The following is a 17,867-nucleotide window of genomic DNA, read 5'->3' as shown; positions in this document are numbered from 1 at the left end:
TCCTACAACTCAAATTAGATTCAAAATAAATTGAATTGAGTTTAGGAGATACATTCTTCTTACCCATAGGACATCTACTTTTGTAGTGTCCCTTTTCATTGCACCCGAAGCACACAATGTGATCTTTTGACTTTGCATCGGTGGAGGTGCTTACTAGGTTGACTTCCAAGACTTCTTCTTCTTCTTCACTTATCTTGGATTCTTCTTCAACCCTTGAGGATGTTGATGATGCTTCATCTTCCTCATCCATACTTGCGGATGGCCTTTCTTCATCCTTCTCTTCCACGGATGTTGAGCATGGCTCAACTTCCGTTTGCTCCTCCTCAACTTGAGCAATTAAACCCATCTCCTTGGGTTCTTCTTCTTCTTGTGTAGGTTTAGGTTCTTCCCGTAGAATCATCTTCACTTTCCTCCACAAATCGTGGGTGTTCTTATATTCACCTACACCACTCATCACATTAGACGGCAATATATCTATTAAGATTGATATTACCTTTGAGTTTTCCTTCGATCGTGAGGTTTGCTCTTCCGTCCAATGTCGTGGTCGGAGTCTTTTTCCCTTCTTGTCTCTTGGGACATCGAACGGGTCCTTGATCGCCATCATGGTGTCCCAATCCGTGTTGAAGAAGACTTCCATCTTCATCATCCAAAATGTGATGTCCCCAAGGCTTCCTCCTTCAAACTTTGGAGGTTCAATCAAGCCAGTCATCTTTGTTTCCTCGGGGGTTAGTCCGACGGAGAGCGGCCTCGCTCTGATACCACTTGTTGGGTGATCGGTGATCGGTGGCCGGCTTGAAGGGGGGTTGGATAGATGGCTCCCCCAAATCCTCGCTTCTTTCTACAATGTTAGCTTGCGTAGTGGAATACAAACAAAACAAACAAGCTAATGGCTAAAACTAAGAAAGGAAATGCAAACCGTAAATATGTTCGTTTAACGTGGTTCAAAGATTAGGGCTCCTACTCCACGGCGTATCCTTGAGGTGGACGATCCCAATCCGTCGGTGGATTAGCCCCCGACAAACTCTGGCTATCTCAAGTAGCTCCTTGTGGGTGGAGAAACCTCACCGCACCACTCACAAACACTTGAGAACAAGTAGACTACTAATTAGGGTTTACCACCACTAATTTCGTCAACTATAACCAAGCTCCCAAGCTTTGGTTATATAGGTCGCGGGTTGAAAACCCCGCCTACCAGTCGACTGCCAAAACATGCAGTCGACTGCCAAAACATGCAGTCGACTGCCCTCTGTGGAAATTCGACCGTTACATCCCAACGGCTCGATACCAGTCGGTTGCTAAAACTTGCAGTCGACTGGTGCAGTACTGACCGAACGAACAGAATCATTCTGTTCACACCCAGTCGACTGCGCGGTCAACTGCACCAATCGACTGCTAAAGCATGCAGTCGACTGCTACAGTAGCGCTACAGTACTGCTACAGTAACGCTATAGTAAAACCCTAAAACTAGGATTTTACTCCGAGTACAATCTCTCGTGCACTCGTACCCTCACCCTTATGACTCACTTGACGTTTCTTTGCAGCCTTGACCTCTTGCCTTCAAGCCTACTTCCTTTGGCTCTCGTCCCTCGGATGCATTCAAGCCGCGGCTCGTCCCTAATGTCATCCTTCGCGTATGCCTCGAAGTCGCTTCCCTCAGCCCTTGTCCTCGATGCCTTGTCCACGGTCCCTCGGATGCTCCATCCTTCACTAGACCCGAAGGCGTCAACCTGAGTCACATGTATATCCTGTAAACCTGCATAACTCAAATACACATATCAAATGCAAGGGCAAACCTAACTTAAACCCTTTGCCCAAACACCAAAACACATGGTCGCACCGACCATTGGGATTGCTCCAACATTGTCTTGGTCCCTATGTTGGTTGCTACTCGGAATACCATACTAGTTCCCCTGTACAAAAATTTGTACAAGTATAGAACTATCCTAGCTACCCATGTGTTCTACTAAAGTTAAATTTGGATTGCAAACAATGCTTAACATTATTAATCCAAATTTTCCCTTTAGAAGTTAAACTTGAATTGGGAATAAAACTTAACATTCTTACTTTAAGTTCAACCGATGTGATCTTCCTAAGTTAAACCATATTACAGAAGTTGATCAAATATCTATTTCAAGGATCGACTTCCAGGTCAAACGTGGCAAGGCACTAGGCCTTCTTGGGTATGGGATCATTCACCACTGCCTAGATAAAGCCTTTCAAAGAAATTGGATATTTAAACTTCTCACGGTAAACAAGGTTTAACAATAGAGACCTCAAAAGAAACACATTATCGAAACATGAAATCGAAACAAAAATTGATAACAAAAATGATAATTAAAATCGATAACCTCTTGTGTTTGGTTTTTCAAGATCTATACAAAAGATGAACTAGTTATGATGCGGAAACTAATAACTAGTTATACCTCTTGTAACTTATAGACCTCTTGATATTCTATTGTATTCCTCTTCTTATCTCGGATATCGTGTGGGCGACGATCTACCAAGACGAGAATCCACCCAAGCCTTCTTCTTCCTTTCAAGTTTTGGCCACCAACTTTCTCCAAGAGATGATGAAGTTCGGCCACCAACTTTCCTCCAAGGGATGCTAGACAAGAGAACCTCCTTCTCTTCTTCTTCTCCTTCAAGCAACCGGCCATCAATGGATCTCCACACCAATATGCCACCGGCCACCAAGAGGGAAAACAAAGGAGAAGAGAGAGAGTAAGGGCCGGCCACCACCAAGGAAGAGAGGAGAGGAATAGAAGATGTATTGTTGTGAGGTGAGGCACCTCTACCCTCTCTTTTATATTCATTGGTCTTGGCAAATAAGGAAAGTTTTAAACATAATTAAAACTTCCTTATATTCCTTTCCAATGAATAAAAAGGAAAGTTTTAAAACAAAAAATTAAAACTTCCTTTTCTTCTTGTCATGGCCGGCCACATGCTTATTCTCCAAGCAAGGAAAGATTTTAAACAAAAATTAAAATCTCTCTTTTAAAAATCCCTTGTGTGGATAGTTCTAAAAGGAATGTTTTATAAATTAAAATCTCTCTCTTTTAAATCCTTTTATGGATATCTATAAAAGATAAGATTTAAAATAAAATATGGTTTCACGAAAGTTTTATCAAAAAATTAAAATCTTTCTTTCACATTATAGATAACTACAGATAAAGAAAGATTTCAAATCTCTCTTTTATTCCTTTGTAGAAAGTTATAAAAGGAATAATTTTAAATTTTAAAACTCTCTTTTAAAACCAACCTAAAAGGAAAGTTTTCAACAAAATAAAAACTTCCTTTTATTTCCTTTTATGACGGATATAAAAAAGGAAAGTTTTATATTAAAACCATCCTTTTAAATCCTTTTAATGGATCTATATAAAAGGAAAGATTTTACAAAATAAAACTTCCTTTTGAATTCAATGTGAGCGGCCACCCTTGCTTGGGCTCGAAGCTAGGGCCAGCCACAACTTGAACCCATCTAACCTTGGTTTGTCGGCCCTAGCTTAAGCTCTAAGCTTGGCTTGGCCAGCCACCTTAAGGTGGGTAAGAAGTTAGGTTTGGGTGGATATAAGACTTTATAAATAAGAGGCTATAATAGGGACCGAGAGGAGGAATTAGTTTTGGTCTCCCGATGAGCTTGAGCTTCCTGTGTTCGCCCCGAATACCCAACTCAAGTTCATCAATAATATCTCATTCTACTAAAGAGTTATTATTACACTACCGCACCAATCCCATATTACTATATGGGTTCCTTCTTATCATGAGTGTGTTAGTCTCCCTGTGTTTAAGATATTAAATGTCCACTAATTAAATGAATTACTGACAACTCACTTAATTAATATATAGCTCCAAGAGTAGTACCACTCAACCTTATCGTCATGTCGGACTAAGTCCACCTGCAGGGTTTATATGACAATCCTTATAAGCTCCTCAAGGGGGCATCATCAACCTAAATTACTAGGACACATTTTCATTCTATAATCAACAACACACTATATAAATAATATCATTTCCCAACTTATCGGGCCTATTGATTTAATGAGCTAAATTGCACCCTTTGATAAATCAAAGAAATAAATACTAAGTATATGTGCTTCTTATTATATTATAATTAAGAGTACACACTTCCATAATAACAGAGGTATTGTTCTTTTATATAGTCAGTATAAAAAGATACTATCTCAATTGGTCTTGCTCAATACACTCATAGTGTACTAGTGTAATTTATTAGTCAGGATAAACTAATACCTAATTACACTACAACCACTCCAATGGTTTGTCCCATTCCATCTTGGTTGTGAGCAACTATTTATAATTTATAAGGATCTGATAACATGATCTTCTGTATGTCTCCTCACACCATGTTATCTACAATATAAATTAAATGGACAACTACACTTAGCATAAATGTAGGCATTTGACCAATGTGATTCTTATATGTTTATACAAAAAGCTAGACTTTTAGTACACACTCTAACAATTAGCATTATATCGAAATCGGTTTCGAATAATACCTCCATCTTCTTCTTCCATCAAGAGAAGTCTCCTTCGAATTTGGGTGGATGGATGCTTGAGCCGACCATTTTGATAAGTGCTCTTCTCGGCGATTAGTCCGTTGAAGGGTCTTCGCTCTGATACCACTTGTAGGTAATCGGTGGTCGGCTTGAAGGAGGATTAGATAGCTAGGTCACCCCCAAATCGATTGCTTCTCCTACAAAGTTAGTGCGCAAGTAGAAATACAACTAATTAATGAAAACAATAAAGAAAGAATACCAAATCGCTAACAAGCTCGATGTAACGTGGTTCGGAGATTGGTTGCTCCTACTCCACGACATGTCCTTGAGGTGGACGAACCCTTGATCCTTCGGTGGATCAATCCCCGGTAATCTCCGGCTAGAGCTTTCTCCTTCTCGGTGGAGCAAACCTCTTACAAAGGATATCTTCCTCTTTACAATGATGAAGTTTAGGTTTGGGAGGAAGAGAGTAGACTTAGAAGCTTTGGGTAAAGACTAGGAGTTATTCAATAAGCATGAGTGACCTCCTTCAAGGCCCAAAGCTTCCTATAAATAAGAGAAGAGAATTGATCATCATATCAACTCATCTCGGCACCAGTCGACTGACAAAACCATCAGTCGACTGGTGCTACCATTGGAGGTAGCCAACGGATACTTCACAGCACCAATGGTTTGGCAACGGTCATTTACCAATCGACTGGTAAAACTACCAGTCGACTGGTAGCTGCTGGCTGAGTGAACAGAATGCTTCTGTTCGCTCCCAGTCGACTGGTCCCAGTTACACACTCACACTCATCCTCTCCGGAGTTGCCCTTAAAGCCCTCTTCCTTTGGCCATCGTCCCTCATATGCACCCGAGCTCGCAGCTCCTCTCCGTGCCATCCTTCATGTTGCCTTGAAGTCCGCTTCCCTCAGCTCCACTCCATTTCTCCTCGTCCAGCAGTCCCTCGAATGTCTTCCACATCATCCTTCACCGACTCAAGGATCTGAGCCCTAGGATGAGCTTCCCAAGTTTAGCCGCACCAAGTTCCTCATGTGTTTCACCAAGTCCTACAAGACTCAAACATATATCAAACACATATGAAAGCTTAACTTAAACTCTTTGACACACACATCAAACCATGATCGTACCGATCAAACCTAGGTCGATTGCACCAACACTAAGCTCCTACACACTTAAACACAAGGATCAAATATAATAGGACCAAACTGAATTTGGCTGGTCACATTAAAATTATCCCGAGATTCTAACAATCTCCCCCTTTTTGATGTGCATCAACCCAAGTTCAAGTTAGGATAAAAAAAAATGCAATAACATAAGTAAATTGCAAATTGCAATACAATGAATTAAAGAATTTAGTAAAAAAAACTTATTTATGCAAATATCCAAACTCCCCGTGAACTTGTACTAATTTCTCCCCCTTTGATCACATTAAAAATAAAGTGAGAAAGGCAAAGTTAGATAGAGAATTTAAAACTTTTCTAATTAAAGAATTTTCAAAAAAATAAAGTTTCAAGATGTTTCAGATTTAGAAATGAAGTTTTCGACAAATAATTTATTATTTATGAAAAATTCACAAAAATATATTTTTTAGTATTAAAAAAAATGAAAATAGGAGTTGAATATATATAAGATAGATATAAAATTTTGCACAGAGGAGTTAACTTAAGCAAAAAAAAAAAACTTTAATTTAAAAACTACCTTTTTAACAATTTTTTTATTTTAAAAAATTTATAATAGTTAACTATTTAACAGTTAGTCTATTAAACATTCATTTCAATAATTGGCTTCTAGGCTATGGCGAGACATTAAGCCTTCTTGGATATTGGAACAACAACCACTTCTAGATAAAGTCTTTTAAAAAAATTAAACATTTAATTTTCTTTCTACAAATTATAACTTAAAAAATTAATTTATTCTAAACAGAATTTGGGAACTCAATATAGATTTCTTCCTATTAGATTGATTAAGTATCCTTTAAGAACATGTTTTGGTGATTACTTTCTAATTTGACCCTTATGGTATCTAAAATATCAATTTAGACCTCTATAATTTTTTCAAACATTTTGATTAAGACATACAGAATTTTTAGATTTTTTAATTTGGTCCTTCAATTTTTTATTTTCTTCCTTTAACTTATCATACATTTCTAAAGGGCAGGTTTTTGCTAAGATCATTTTTAATTCAGCATTTTCTCAGTTTTATTAAATCCTTGGAAAGTACTTTAATAAATTGAAATGACTTTTTAGGAGTGAAGGTGCGTACCTTACTTACCTCGTGTTCTGATATTTCCTCTTCATGGCATCTTTCTTCTAATGATCATTCCCCTTCATTGATACATATCTCTGAGCTACTTTCATCTTCTCCTTGATGGTCGGCCAGTAGGGCTAGTCCAGTGTAGACCTCGATCTCGGATTCGGAGGATGAACATTCATCCCATGTTGCCTTTAAATTCTTGAGTTTCACTCTTGTTGGTCTTTTGCCCTTATCTTTCTTCAGTTTAGGGCAGTCATCCTTGATGTGCCCTTCTTCTTGGTAATTGTAGCATCAAATCTTCCTTTTGCTTCTTAAGTCCTTTTTCATCTACGACTTGAATTTGTTAGATCTAATAAATCTATTAAATTTCCTTACCAATAATGCTGCTTCATCTACGTCAATGGATGCTTCGGAGTCTGAGTCTGGTCCATTTTCTAGGCTTGTAGTGCTAGGTTCTGACTTGGTCCCTTTCTTTGTCCTACACATCAAGACTCGTGTAATTCAAAAATAGAAAAGACTCTTTCTAATGTACTTACCTCGAGGTCTTTAGAGATATAGTAGGAGTCTACTATAGATGTCCATTCTGGTGTTCTCAAAAACGCATTTAAAGCATACCTTTGCGCATCCTGATTAGTTACCGTTTCTTCAAGGTTTGTTAATCCAATGATTAGCTCTTTGATTCTTCCATGTAGATGAGCAACTGATTCGCCTTCTTCCATCTGGAGATTGCTAATTTGGTTCCGGAGTAGATCTCGTCTCATGAGTTTGGCTTCGGACGTACCTTTGTGTAATTCTAGGAACTTCTCCCAAAGTTCCTTTGCTGATTCATAGGCATCAATTCTGTTGACTTCTTGGGGAGGTAGTACGCTCAATAGATGGAACTTAGCTCATCCATTTGCCACAAAATCTTCTTGCTCCTTCGTGGTCCATTGATACTCCTCTTTATCTTTCAGTGCTATAAATATATATTTTAATATCAACAATAAATCAAAATCAGTTTTGAAAAATACCTCCATTTTTCTTTTCTATATCACGAACTCCCCCTCAAACTTAAGCGGAAAGATGTTAGGTCCGACCATCATCTTGGTAATTAAGTTGGCGGTTAATCCTTTTGAGGCATTCTAGCTTTGATACCATTTGTTGGAGCGACGGGACCGACAAGATGAGATGAATTGCCTATAAGAAGAAAACAAAACCCCTTCCCATTCTTTTGACTTGTTTTAGTAGCACAATTCTAATTAAGCAACAACAATTATCGAAATAACAACTTAAAAGAGAAATAAGTAAGAGTACAATTTTTACTTCGTTACAACTTAGTGGTTGTTAATCCAAGGTGGCTGCAAGACTCTACTAAAAATGTCTCCTTTGATGAACGCAGAGAAGCCTTTTACACTCTTTGAAAAGCTCAAAAAGTTACTAGGAAGTTAATACAGAAGTTGTTATATATTTCCTAAGTCCAGGACTTTTTTTATACTCTCTGGAAAATCTTATCTGCAGCTTGAAAGTGCCTCCAAAGAGGTCCAAGGCGCCTTCCATCGGATAGAATTTTATCTGCCGAGGATAAAAGATTATCCTTGGCCAACGGCTAGTGAAGGCACCTTCGTACTATTCATCGAAGATGCCTTCCATCCATGGAAGGTGCCTTCCACAAAGAGGTGGGGAGGTGCCTTCAACCCTGTTGAAGGCTCCTCTAGTAGCTCAGCAGTTTCCACTTGCTTCTTCCGCTGCTTCGATCGCTTGGGTAATTTTGGTCATCCGGAATAGGGCTCACCCGAACTCATTTTCTGACCTTCTCCTCGAGTAGGCTTCCTCCCCAGCTTCTCATCCCTCGAACATCATGCACATCCTTCTCGTCCACCGGTGTACTCTTCTGCAATACCTTGTCCCTCGAATGCACTGAGCTCGTTGGCTCTCTCTCGTGTTGTCCTTCTCGCTAGTTGCGTCTTCCACTCGACTTCTTGTGTTCCTAAGCTCCTGCATACTTAGACACAAGGATCAAATACAACAGGACCTAATTGAACTTGGTTGACTACAGCAAAACTATCCCGGGGTTCTAATAGAAAATATTTCAAGACTAGGTCTTAGATTAGTAATGCGGAAGGAGAGAAAAATAATGGAAAGAAACCTCAAAAGGTGTTGCACCAATTTTGAGTATTTTGCAATAAAAATCAAGAAAATTTGTTCAAAGAGGTGATTGTACCAATTTGAACTAGATTGAAAAGCTAAAAAATTGAAAGAGGCAAAAAAAGAAAGAAAATAATACCTTGCTCGATTGGTGATTGTACCACTTCAGAACGACCTGGCTCTGATACTACTTGTAGGACCATTAGTTACGTGAGAAGGGGATGAATCACGTGTATTTAAAAAAATCTTTTATTTTAAAATTGAGTATGCAGCTGAATTAAAAATAAACTAAATGAGAAAAGAAAAGAGGACACGATCGGTTTATTTGATTTGGAGCCTTCGGCGACTCCTACTCCAAGACTCAGGTCCCTTGGACTTATCAATGGGTAATTCACTAAATTTTCTACCAATAAACTCCTAGTAGAGTAATCAAATAAAAATAGAGAAGAAGAAAAGTGCAACAACCCTATACTTTTTTTTTGCAAGTATAAAAGATGTACAATAAAAGAAATCATTACCAACACTTAGAAGAATGGAATTTGATCAAGCTCGTGTGTTGGCGTCGGTCTGTCGGCAGGGATGAGGCATAATAGAGTCACAGGAGTTGGAGAACAAAGTGGTAGAATGATTGAAAGTAAGCATAGAGAAATTGTCTATCAGATCATACTTTGCGCTGGATGAACAGGGCTTTTAAAGATTGTTGAAGGCGCCTCCAACCTCATCTAAGGTGCCTCCAACCTCAAATTTGATCTCATAAACTTTGGCCTCTTGTCAACTCAAACGTCTGCGGTTTCTGTCCTCATGAAGGTGCCTCCAAATCATCCGAGGGGCCTCCAATGCACTCAAAGGCGCCTCCATGCAGCCCCAAGGTGCCTTCTCATAGCAAACTTCTATCCCTAAAATTTGTGCAAGGGTGCCTCCGCTGCTTCCATGGCGCCTCCACACAGCCCCAAGGTGCCTCCTCATACCTCCAAGGTACCTCGGACACTGTGCATCCAAGGATGATTGTTGCCTTTAGCTCCTGCTAAGTCTCATTAGTCAAAATAATAAATATACTCTGCAAAACAGAGTTAGCATAGTTAAAATAAAATGATTATTAATTAAATACTATCTTCCCAAGATTAAGATCTAGTCATGGTTTTAGCTTAGACATCCGAAATGACTCTAAGTTGAACCGCACGTATAGTCCCACCGGGACTCGTCATCATTAGATCACTCTCCTCTAGTGACTTACCTTTACTTACCATATACAGTCACTGTTGGAACCCCAAGGTGTTTTGATGTGATCAAACAAGCTAAGTTAGGTCCTGCATTTGTTTAACCCTTGTGTCTAAGTGTGCAGGAGCTTAGGAACACAGGAAGTCGAGCGGAAGACGCGGCTAACGAGAAGGACGGCACGGGGAGAGAGCCGACGGGCTCGGTGCGTCCGAGGGACGAGGTGACCGCGGAAGAGTACACCGGCGGACGAGAAGAACGTGCACGGCGTTCGAGGGACGAGAAACCGGGAAGGAAGGCTGCTCGAGGAGAAGGCCGGAACATGGGTTCGGGTGAGCCCTATTCCAGAAGGCCGAGATCACCCAAGCAAACGGAGCCGGAGCGAACAGACACGGACCGAGATGAGCTAGATCGAGATGAGCTGAACCGGAGTCAAAAAGTCAACCTATATTGACCTTAGGGCTCCGGGCGCCCGGAATCAACTTTTCAACAGGATCGAGTTTTGACTCGATCCGACCGTTGGGGGATAAAATTTATCCCCCCCCCCCCAGGGCGCCCGGACCAAGACTATAAATATAGCCTTGGTCCAGAAGCAATGATCAATCAAGAACAACAACTTGTAATCCAGTGCTTTCATTTGTGTTATTTCTTTCTGTGCTTTCAACGCAGTAAGAGGCTACTCCGCCCAGAGGAGAATCAATTAGTGCGCCTTCTTTGCCTTGGATTAGCAATCCTCTGATTGCAAACCAAGTAATTCCTCTGTGTCTATTTTCTGTTTTAATTAGTCTCTGCCTTTTTAATTTACAAGTTCTTTTAATTTAGTTGAATATCCGAGAAGGGTTTTTGGTTTTATTGTGTAGGGCAATTCACCCCTCCCCTCTTGCCAGCCTCCAAAGGGACCTACAAGTGGTATCAGAGCAAGGCACTTCAGGAGGACTAACCACCGATCGAAGCAACAAAGATGGCCGGACCAAGCATTGTTCCACCAAAATTCGAGGGGAACTTCGCAGACTGGAAGCGTCGTATGGAGGTATTCCTAAAAATAGATTTTGAAATTCGGTTTATTATGAAATATAGTTTTGTAGCTCCAATAGATAAAGATGGAAAAGAAAAAGAAGAGAGCGATTGGACAAAGGAGGAGCAGAATGAGTCGGTAGCTAACAGCCGTGCGGAACATCACCTGCTGAGCGTGTTACCGCCTCAAGAGGTCAACCGCATCGGAAACTATTTATCTGCTAAAGAACTTTGGGAGAAGTTCTTGGAACTCCACGAAGGCACGTCCGAAGCAAAGCTCGCTAAAAGGGACATCCTCCGCAACAAACTGATGAACATCCGTCTGGAGAAAGGTGAGAAAGTAGCTGGTTTACACGCAAAGGTAAAAGAACTAGTTACTGGTCTCAAGAACCTCGGTGAAACGGTAACAAACCGGGACACTATACGCTACGCGTTCAACGCGTTTCCAAGAACTCCGGAATGGACATCAATCGTCGACGCCTACTACATCTCAAAAGACCTGGAGGTAAGCACTTTAGAAGAGTTGTTTTCTACTCTTGAATTGCATGAAACCAGGTATGCAGGAACGACAAAGGATACAACCCAGACTATGGCGCTGAACGCAACCCAGAAGGATGAACTCGAGTCAGACTCCGAAGACGATCAAGAAGCATACATGGTAAGAAATTTTAAAAAGTTTTTTAGATCTAATAAATTTAAAATGCAGAATAAAAGGAATCAAAAAGGTGGAAGAAAGGTGCGGTGCTACCAGTGTCAGAAGGAGGGACACCTAAGAGAAGACTGCCCAGAACTCAAAAAGGCCAAAAGGAAGTCTCCCAAGAAACACAACCTAAAAGCAACTTGGGACGACACTTCTTCATCCGAATCAGAAGCTCAAGAATATGCCGGAATAGCACTAATGGCAAGCTACGATAGACAAACTATATCAGAACCTAGCATCGATGAAGGGGGAGCGACCTCAGATGAAGGCAGCGAAGCAGGGGGAGATTCAGGCTTCAAGTCCGATATGGTAAGTGAGGTATGCCTTTTACCCCCTGATCAACTTTATTCTGGGATTAAGGCAATGACTAAATCCATGTATAAATTAGAAAATGAAAATATCAAATTAAAAGATGAAATTTTTGAAACAAAAAGAATTTTAGCAAAATCATGTCTTATAGAGGATTTTGATAAATTGAAAATTGAAAATGAAAAACTAAAAGAAGAAATAGAAAGATTGAAAAAATATAAAAGTTCAAATATTTCTACTTTTAGAAATTATAGAGGTTTAAATTGGTATTATAGATTTCATCAAAGTCAAATTAGAAATATATCAAAAATCTATGTACCTAGAAAATACTTGGTTAACCCTGTAGGTAGGGACCTCTACTGGGTTCCAAAAACCTGTTTAATTTAAATTTAGACTTAGCATTTTCAGCAAGGAAATTAAACGACTAATTTCATTATGAGGCTTTGGCTAAGGAAGTGGTTGTTGCTCCAATAACTAAGAAGGTCTAGTGCCTCGCCACGACCTGGAAGCCAAATATCGAAATGAAAAGTTTAATTGACTAACTGAAAAAGCATTAATTTAATTTACCTAATGCTTTAAAAGAATTATTCAATTTGTGTTAGAAAATATTTAAAATTAATTTATAATTAAAAAAAATTTGGAAAATAATTTTTTTTTAATTGACTTAGAAATTTTTCTATGAATATTGTCTTATACATTTTTCCTTTGAAAATTACCTTAGAAATCTTTTATGAAGAATAATTTTAAAAAAAAATTCTGAATATTGACTTAGAATTTTTTTTTTAAAAATAGATATTCTCTTACAAATTAATATTAATTGCCTTAGAATTTTTTTGTTTACCTTAGACTTGTTTAAAGAACCTCTATTTTTAATGTGATCAAAGGGGGAGAAGTATGTTAAGTCTAGGGGGAGGTACTATAATTTTTCAATTAAGTATGTTAAGTCTAGGGGGAGGTACTATAATTTTTCAATTGAAAAATATTTGGACTTATTGGAATATAAATCATTTTTATTGCATATGGTTACCCTAACTTAACTTGGGTTGCTCACATCAAAAAGGGGGAGATTGTTGGAACCCCAAGGTGTTTTGATGTGATCAAACAAGCTAAGTTAGGTCCTACATTTGTTTAACCCTTGTGTCTAAGTGTGCAGGAGCTTAGGAACACAGGAAGTCGAGCGGAAGACGCGGCTAACAAGAAGGACGGCACGGGGAGAGAGCCGACGGGCTCGGTGCGTCCGAGGGACGAGGTGACCGCGGAAGAGTACACCGGCGGACGAGAAGAACGTGCGCGGCGTTCGAGGGACGAGAAACCGGGAAGGAAGGCTACTCAAGGAGAAGGTCGGAACATGGGTTCGGGTGAGCCCTATTCCAGAAGGCCGAGATCACCCAAGCAAATGGAGCCGGAGCGAACAGACCCGGACCGAGATGAGCTGGATCGAGACGAGCTGAACCGGAGTCGAAAAGTCAACCTATGTTGACCTTAGGGCTCCGGGCGCCCGGAACCGACCGGGGCGCCCGGAATCGACTTTTCAACATGATCGAGTTTTGACTCGATCCGACCGTTGGGGGATAAAATTTATCCCCCCCCCAGGGCGCCCGGAACACTTCCAGGCGCCCGGACCAAGACTATAAATATAGCCTTGGTCCAGAAGCAATGATCAATCAAGAACAACAACTTGTAATCCAGTGCTTTCATTTGTGTTATTTCTTTCTGTGCTTTCAACGCTGTAAGAGGCTACTCCGCCCAGAGGAGAATCAATTAGTGCGCCTTCTTTGCCTTGGATTAGCAATCCTCTGATTGCAAACCAAGTAATTCCTCTGTGTCTATTTTCTGTTTTAATTAGTTTCTGCCTTTTTAATTTACAAGTTCTTTTAATTTAGTTGAATATCCAAGAAGGGTTTTTGGTTTTATTGTGTAGGGCAATTCACCCCTCCCCTCTTGCCAGCCTCCAAAGGGACCTACAGTCACTTGGCTTGCCTCTTAACCTACTAGGTTTTCTTGCCAGTTGTTAGCTCTGCAGACCTAACTAGACCTCAATCAGCTGTCAGGTCCTGCAGATCCAGCTAGACTTCTTACGAAATATCATGTCACATCTTTATGTATTTGGACTTCATGTCAGTTATTAGGTCCTTAGACCTAACTAGGCTTCGGCCATCAAATCCTCTTAACCTGTCAATTCCTGCACACTTGGTAAAAATATCAAATCACACAAAATCTAACTTTAACTATTTATCATTCATCAAAACCAAAGTTTAATTATTAGTGTCAACTGCACTAACAATCTTGACCTCATCCCAAGTTGAATAGATTTCTACTTGTGTTAGTATTAGCCCTAATACCAATTATGAGATGATTATAAAGGGTACATTTTGTTGGAACGTGAATTCGATAGAGGGGGGGTGAATATCGATTAAAAATATTCGAGTGAGTAAATACGCAGCGGAAAGAGTAAAGCAAAAAGAAAGAGTGACACAAGTAGTGTTTTACTTGGTTCGGAGTCTTTGTCGACTCCTACTCCAAGGTCCGCGCACAAGGGTGCTTTCGATGGGCAATCCACCAGCAATTCAAAATAATATAGATGAAGTTACAATTGCTTTTAAAGGAAAATAATACCGACAAAAACTAAGGAATGACAAGAAAAGTGCATTGTCGAAGGAGCGTCGCAGGAGCGTAGCACAGTAGAGCAAGCAGTGGAAGATCTTTTCGTTGTTGTTTTGAGTCCAGCCTCTACCCTCCTTATATAGGAGGTTCGGGGCGCCCGAAACCTCCAGGGCGTCTTGAATATAATGTAGCCGACCCAACCAGGATGCTCCATGTGGTGAAATGACTTTGTGGATATATTTTGCATTCCGGGCTCCCGGGTCCCTCCCGGGTGCCCGGACCTCCAAGCGCCCGGATCCCTTCCGGGCGCCCGGACCTTCACTTTTTTTAGCAACCTATAGAAAAGAGTTAGTCCGAGGTAAAATGTAAACTACCTTGAAAAATAAAGTGTTAGCATAGTTAAAGAAGAATAGTAATTAGATTTCGTCTCCTCGAGACCGGAATCTAGTCACGATCTTGACTTAGATTTCCTAAATGAATCTAAATTGGATCAACGCCTAATGTTCCCTTCCCAGGAAGGCATCCTCGCAGTCACTCCCCTCCAGTGACTTACCTTTACTTACCTTCCAGACGTCAAGGTCAGCCCTTCGACCTGTCTGGGCTTTGTGCCAGCTATCCGGTCAGCCCATTGACCTAGCTGAGCTTCCCTGCAACACTGAGTTAGCACAGTATTAATAGAATGCAAGTATAACCTAGGGTTACCTCCTAGGGTTGCCTAGCTTCACTCACTAGGACTTCCATTGCCTGGTTTCACTCACCAGGACTTCCTCAACCTAGCTTCACTCACTAGGGCATGGCTTCACTCACCAGGACTTCCTCCACCTAGCTTCACTCACTAGGGCTCGGCTTCACTCACCGGGACTTCCACTACCTAGCTTCACTCACTGGGGCCCGGCTTCACTCACCGGGACTTCCACCACCTAGCTTCACTCACTAGGGTCCGACTTCACTTACTGGGACTTCCACTTTACCTAACCTTTGGTTAGGACTTACCTTTGCTAGTGATCATCTAATCCTGACTAGACTTCTCTCTCCCAAACATCAAGTCTTGTTTGGGTCAACCCTTGGTCATATTGTCAAACATCGAAACCCTAGAGGTCAATTACACCAACATATTTTGTATCATATATCACTATTAATAAAAGGCAAAGGTTTTGGTTATTATATTTATTTCAGTTCAGTGTCAATTGAATAAGTATAATAATGTTCTTGGATAGTAAGTTCTTATCTATAGTATATCAATTGGTTGAATTGATAGTGAGATATTGTAGAGAACACTACTCTTAACTATTCCTAGTCGAGCATTAATATACAAGGACAATATTAATGCGTTGAGACTAACATGTAGGTCAACGGATGACTTAATCTCACAAGTCATGGATATGAGATATCAGGTTGGCACATGGGTATATATTAGAGAATATATACTGAATGACCTGCCATGAGAATGTTTCATGGATTGTCGTATGAGTATCATAAACATTCTCATGTGACTATTGGTATGAATAGTCCTTAGACCTGAAGTCACTACGGTTCCCTACATTAGGAGTTGTATACTTTGGTATCGTCAAACGTCACCCATAATAGGGTGGACTATAAAGTCGATCACTGGGTATGCAATAAATTATGTGGAGGGATGTGAGTGATGTGGATGGGATTTATCCCTTCCATATGATGGAAGCGATATCTGTGGGCCCCTTGATTAGCAGGACACAAGAAAGCATGACCATGCGTAAATAAGTCAATATGAGATATTGAGCTTATTTGATTAAGTGCGTCTACTTGGAGATCAAGAAACACAAAGATTGATAAAAGGATGACATGGTATATGCCTCATTAATCAATCTAGATATCAAGGATAGAGGGACCAAGTCATACATGATGATAGCCACGGACAAGTTAGGTCGGATCTCAACTTTCTTTTCACTTGGGTAGCAATGATGCCTTGCTAGATGTCACCCATTGTTTATGTATCACAAATGTTGATTTGGGTACATTGCCAACGTTATGAGAGCCTATAAGGTCACACACAAAGAACAAGTTGATATGAAGATGGGTTCATGTGATGAATCAATGGATTAAGTGTAATCCAAATTTGACTCATTGAGTTAGACTCAAAGGGATCCAATTGTTGGATTGAGTCGAGTTGCTTGAGAATCAATGGGTTAGACTCATTGGGTGAACTTGAGTTCACCAAGAAAGTTGAATGGTCAAAATTGAACCATTGGATTGAATGGTTGATTTTGAGCCATTAGATTAGAAGATGAAAGGGTGGAGACTCTTGGTATACCATGGGATGGTTATAAATATCATTTGGATGATAATTTTGAGTAGATGAACAAGTGTTGAGACCCTTGGCATTCTTCTTCTTCCTCCTTCCCCCTCTTGGCCGAAATCACCATTGTGGTTGCTAGCACAACCTTGTAATTTCTTCTCCATCTTGCTTTATTTGTGAGACAAGCAAAGACAAGGCTTGTTCATGTGGATACCATAAAGGCGCGGACACTTGAACGCGCTGAGATCTGGATCTAGAGAAAAAGGTTGCTGGCGGGATTACGAAGGGCACGCAACAAAGGTATAATCCTATCATGTAGCTTAGTATAGTTTTTTAGAAAAATGTTTCTTCCCTTCGTATGGATCTGCTGGATAATGATCTAGTTATTTTTCTGCTGCGTTTCCGCGTCTTTGGCGCGCTAGATCCCAACAGCTTGTACACCTGAATAGACTGCATAGAAAGAAAACTTTTTCACCACCGATTTTTGAACCATGGTTAGAAAAAAAATGGATAAAGCATTGATAATTGCCTAGAATAGTAGGGATGTTCCAAACTTTGTCGATTAAGCATTGCTGGATGTAATCTAACTGTGTTATGTTGTCAAAGTGAAATTGTTCGTCTGTTCGAGTAAACTACTGAAGTTTTTTATTTCTAAACTTCATAGTTTATTTTGAAAAAGGTCTTACTTGTCTCTGTTGATTCATGGGACAAGTAGAAGTTATGTGTCTATAAAAGCAAAGTAAGATTAGGTTAATAGATGAGAAAGTGTGTTTGCTAGGGAATTATTTATTCCTTTAATATGTTCCTAAGTAATTCTTAAACCTTTGTTTATGAGGGTATCAATAAATTTTAGCCA

This window comes from Zingiber officinale, chromosome 5A (genome assembly GCF_018446385.1).
Source record: "Zingiber officinale cultivar Zhangliang chromosome 5A, Zo_v1.1, whole genome shotgun sequence".
Taxonomy (NCBI): Eukaryota; Viridiplantae; Streptophyta; class Magnoliopsida; order Zingiberales; family Zingiberaceae; genus Zingiber; species Zingiber officinale.
Note: the sequence above shows the minus strand (reverse complement) of the source record.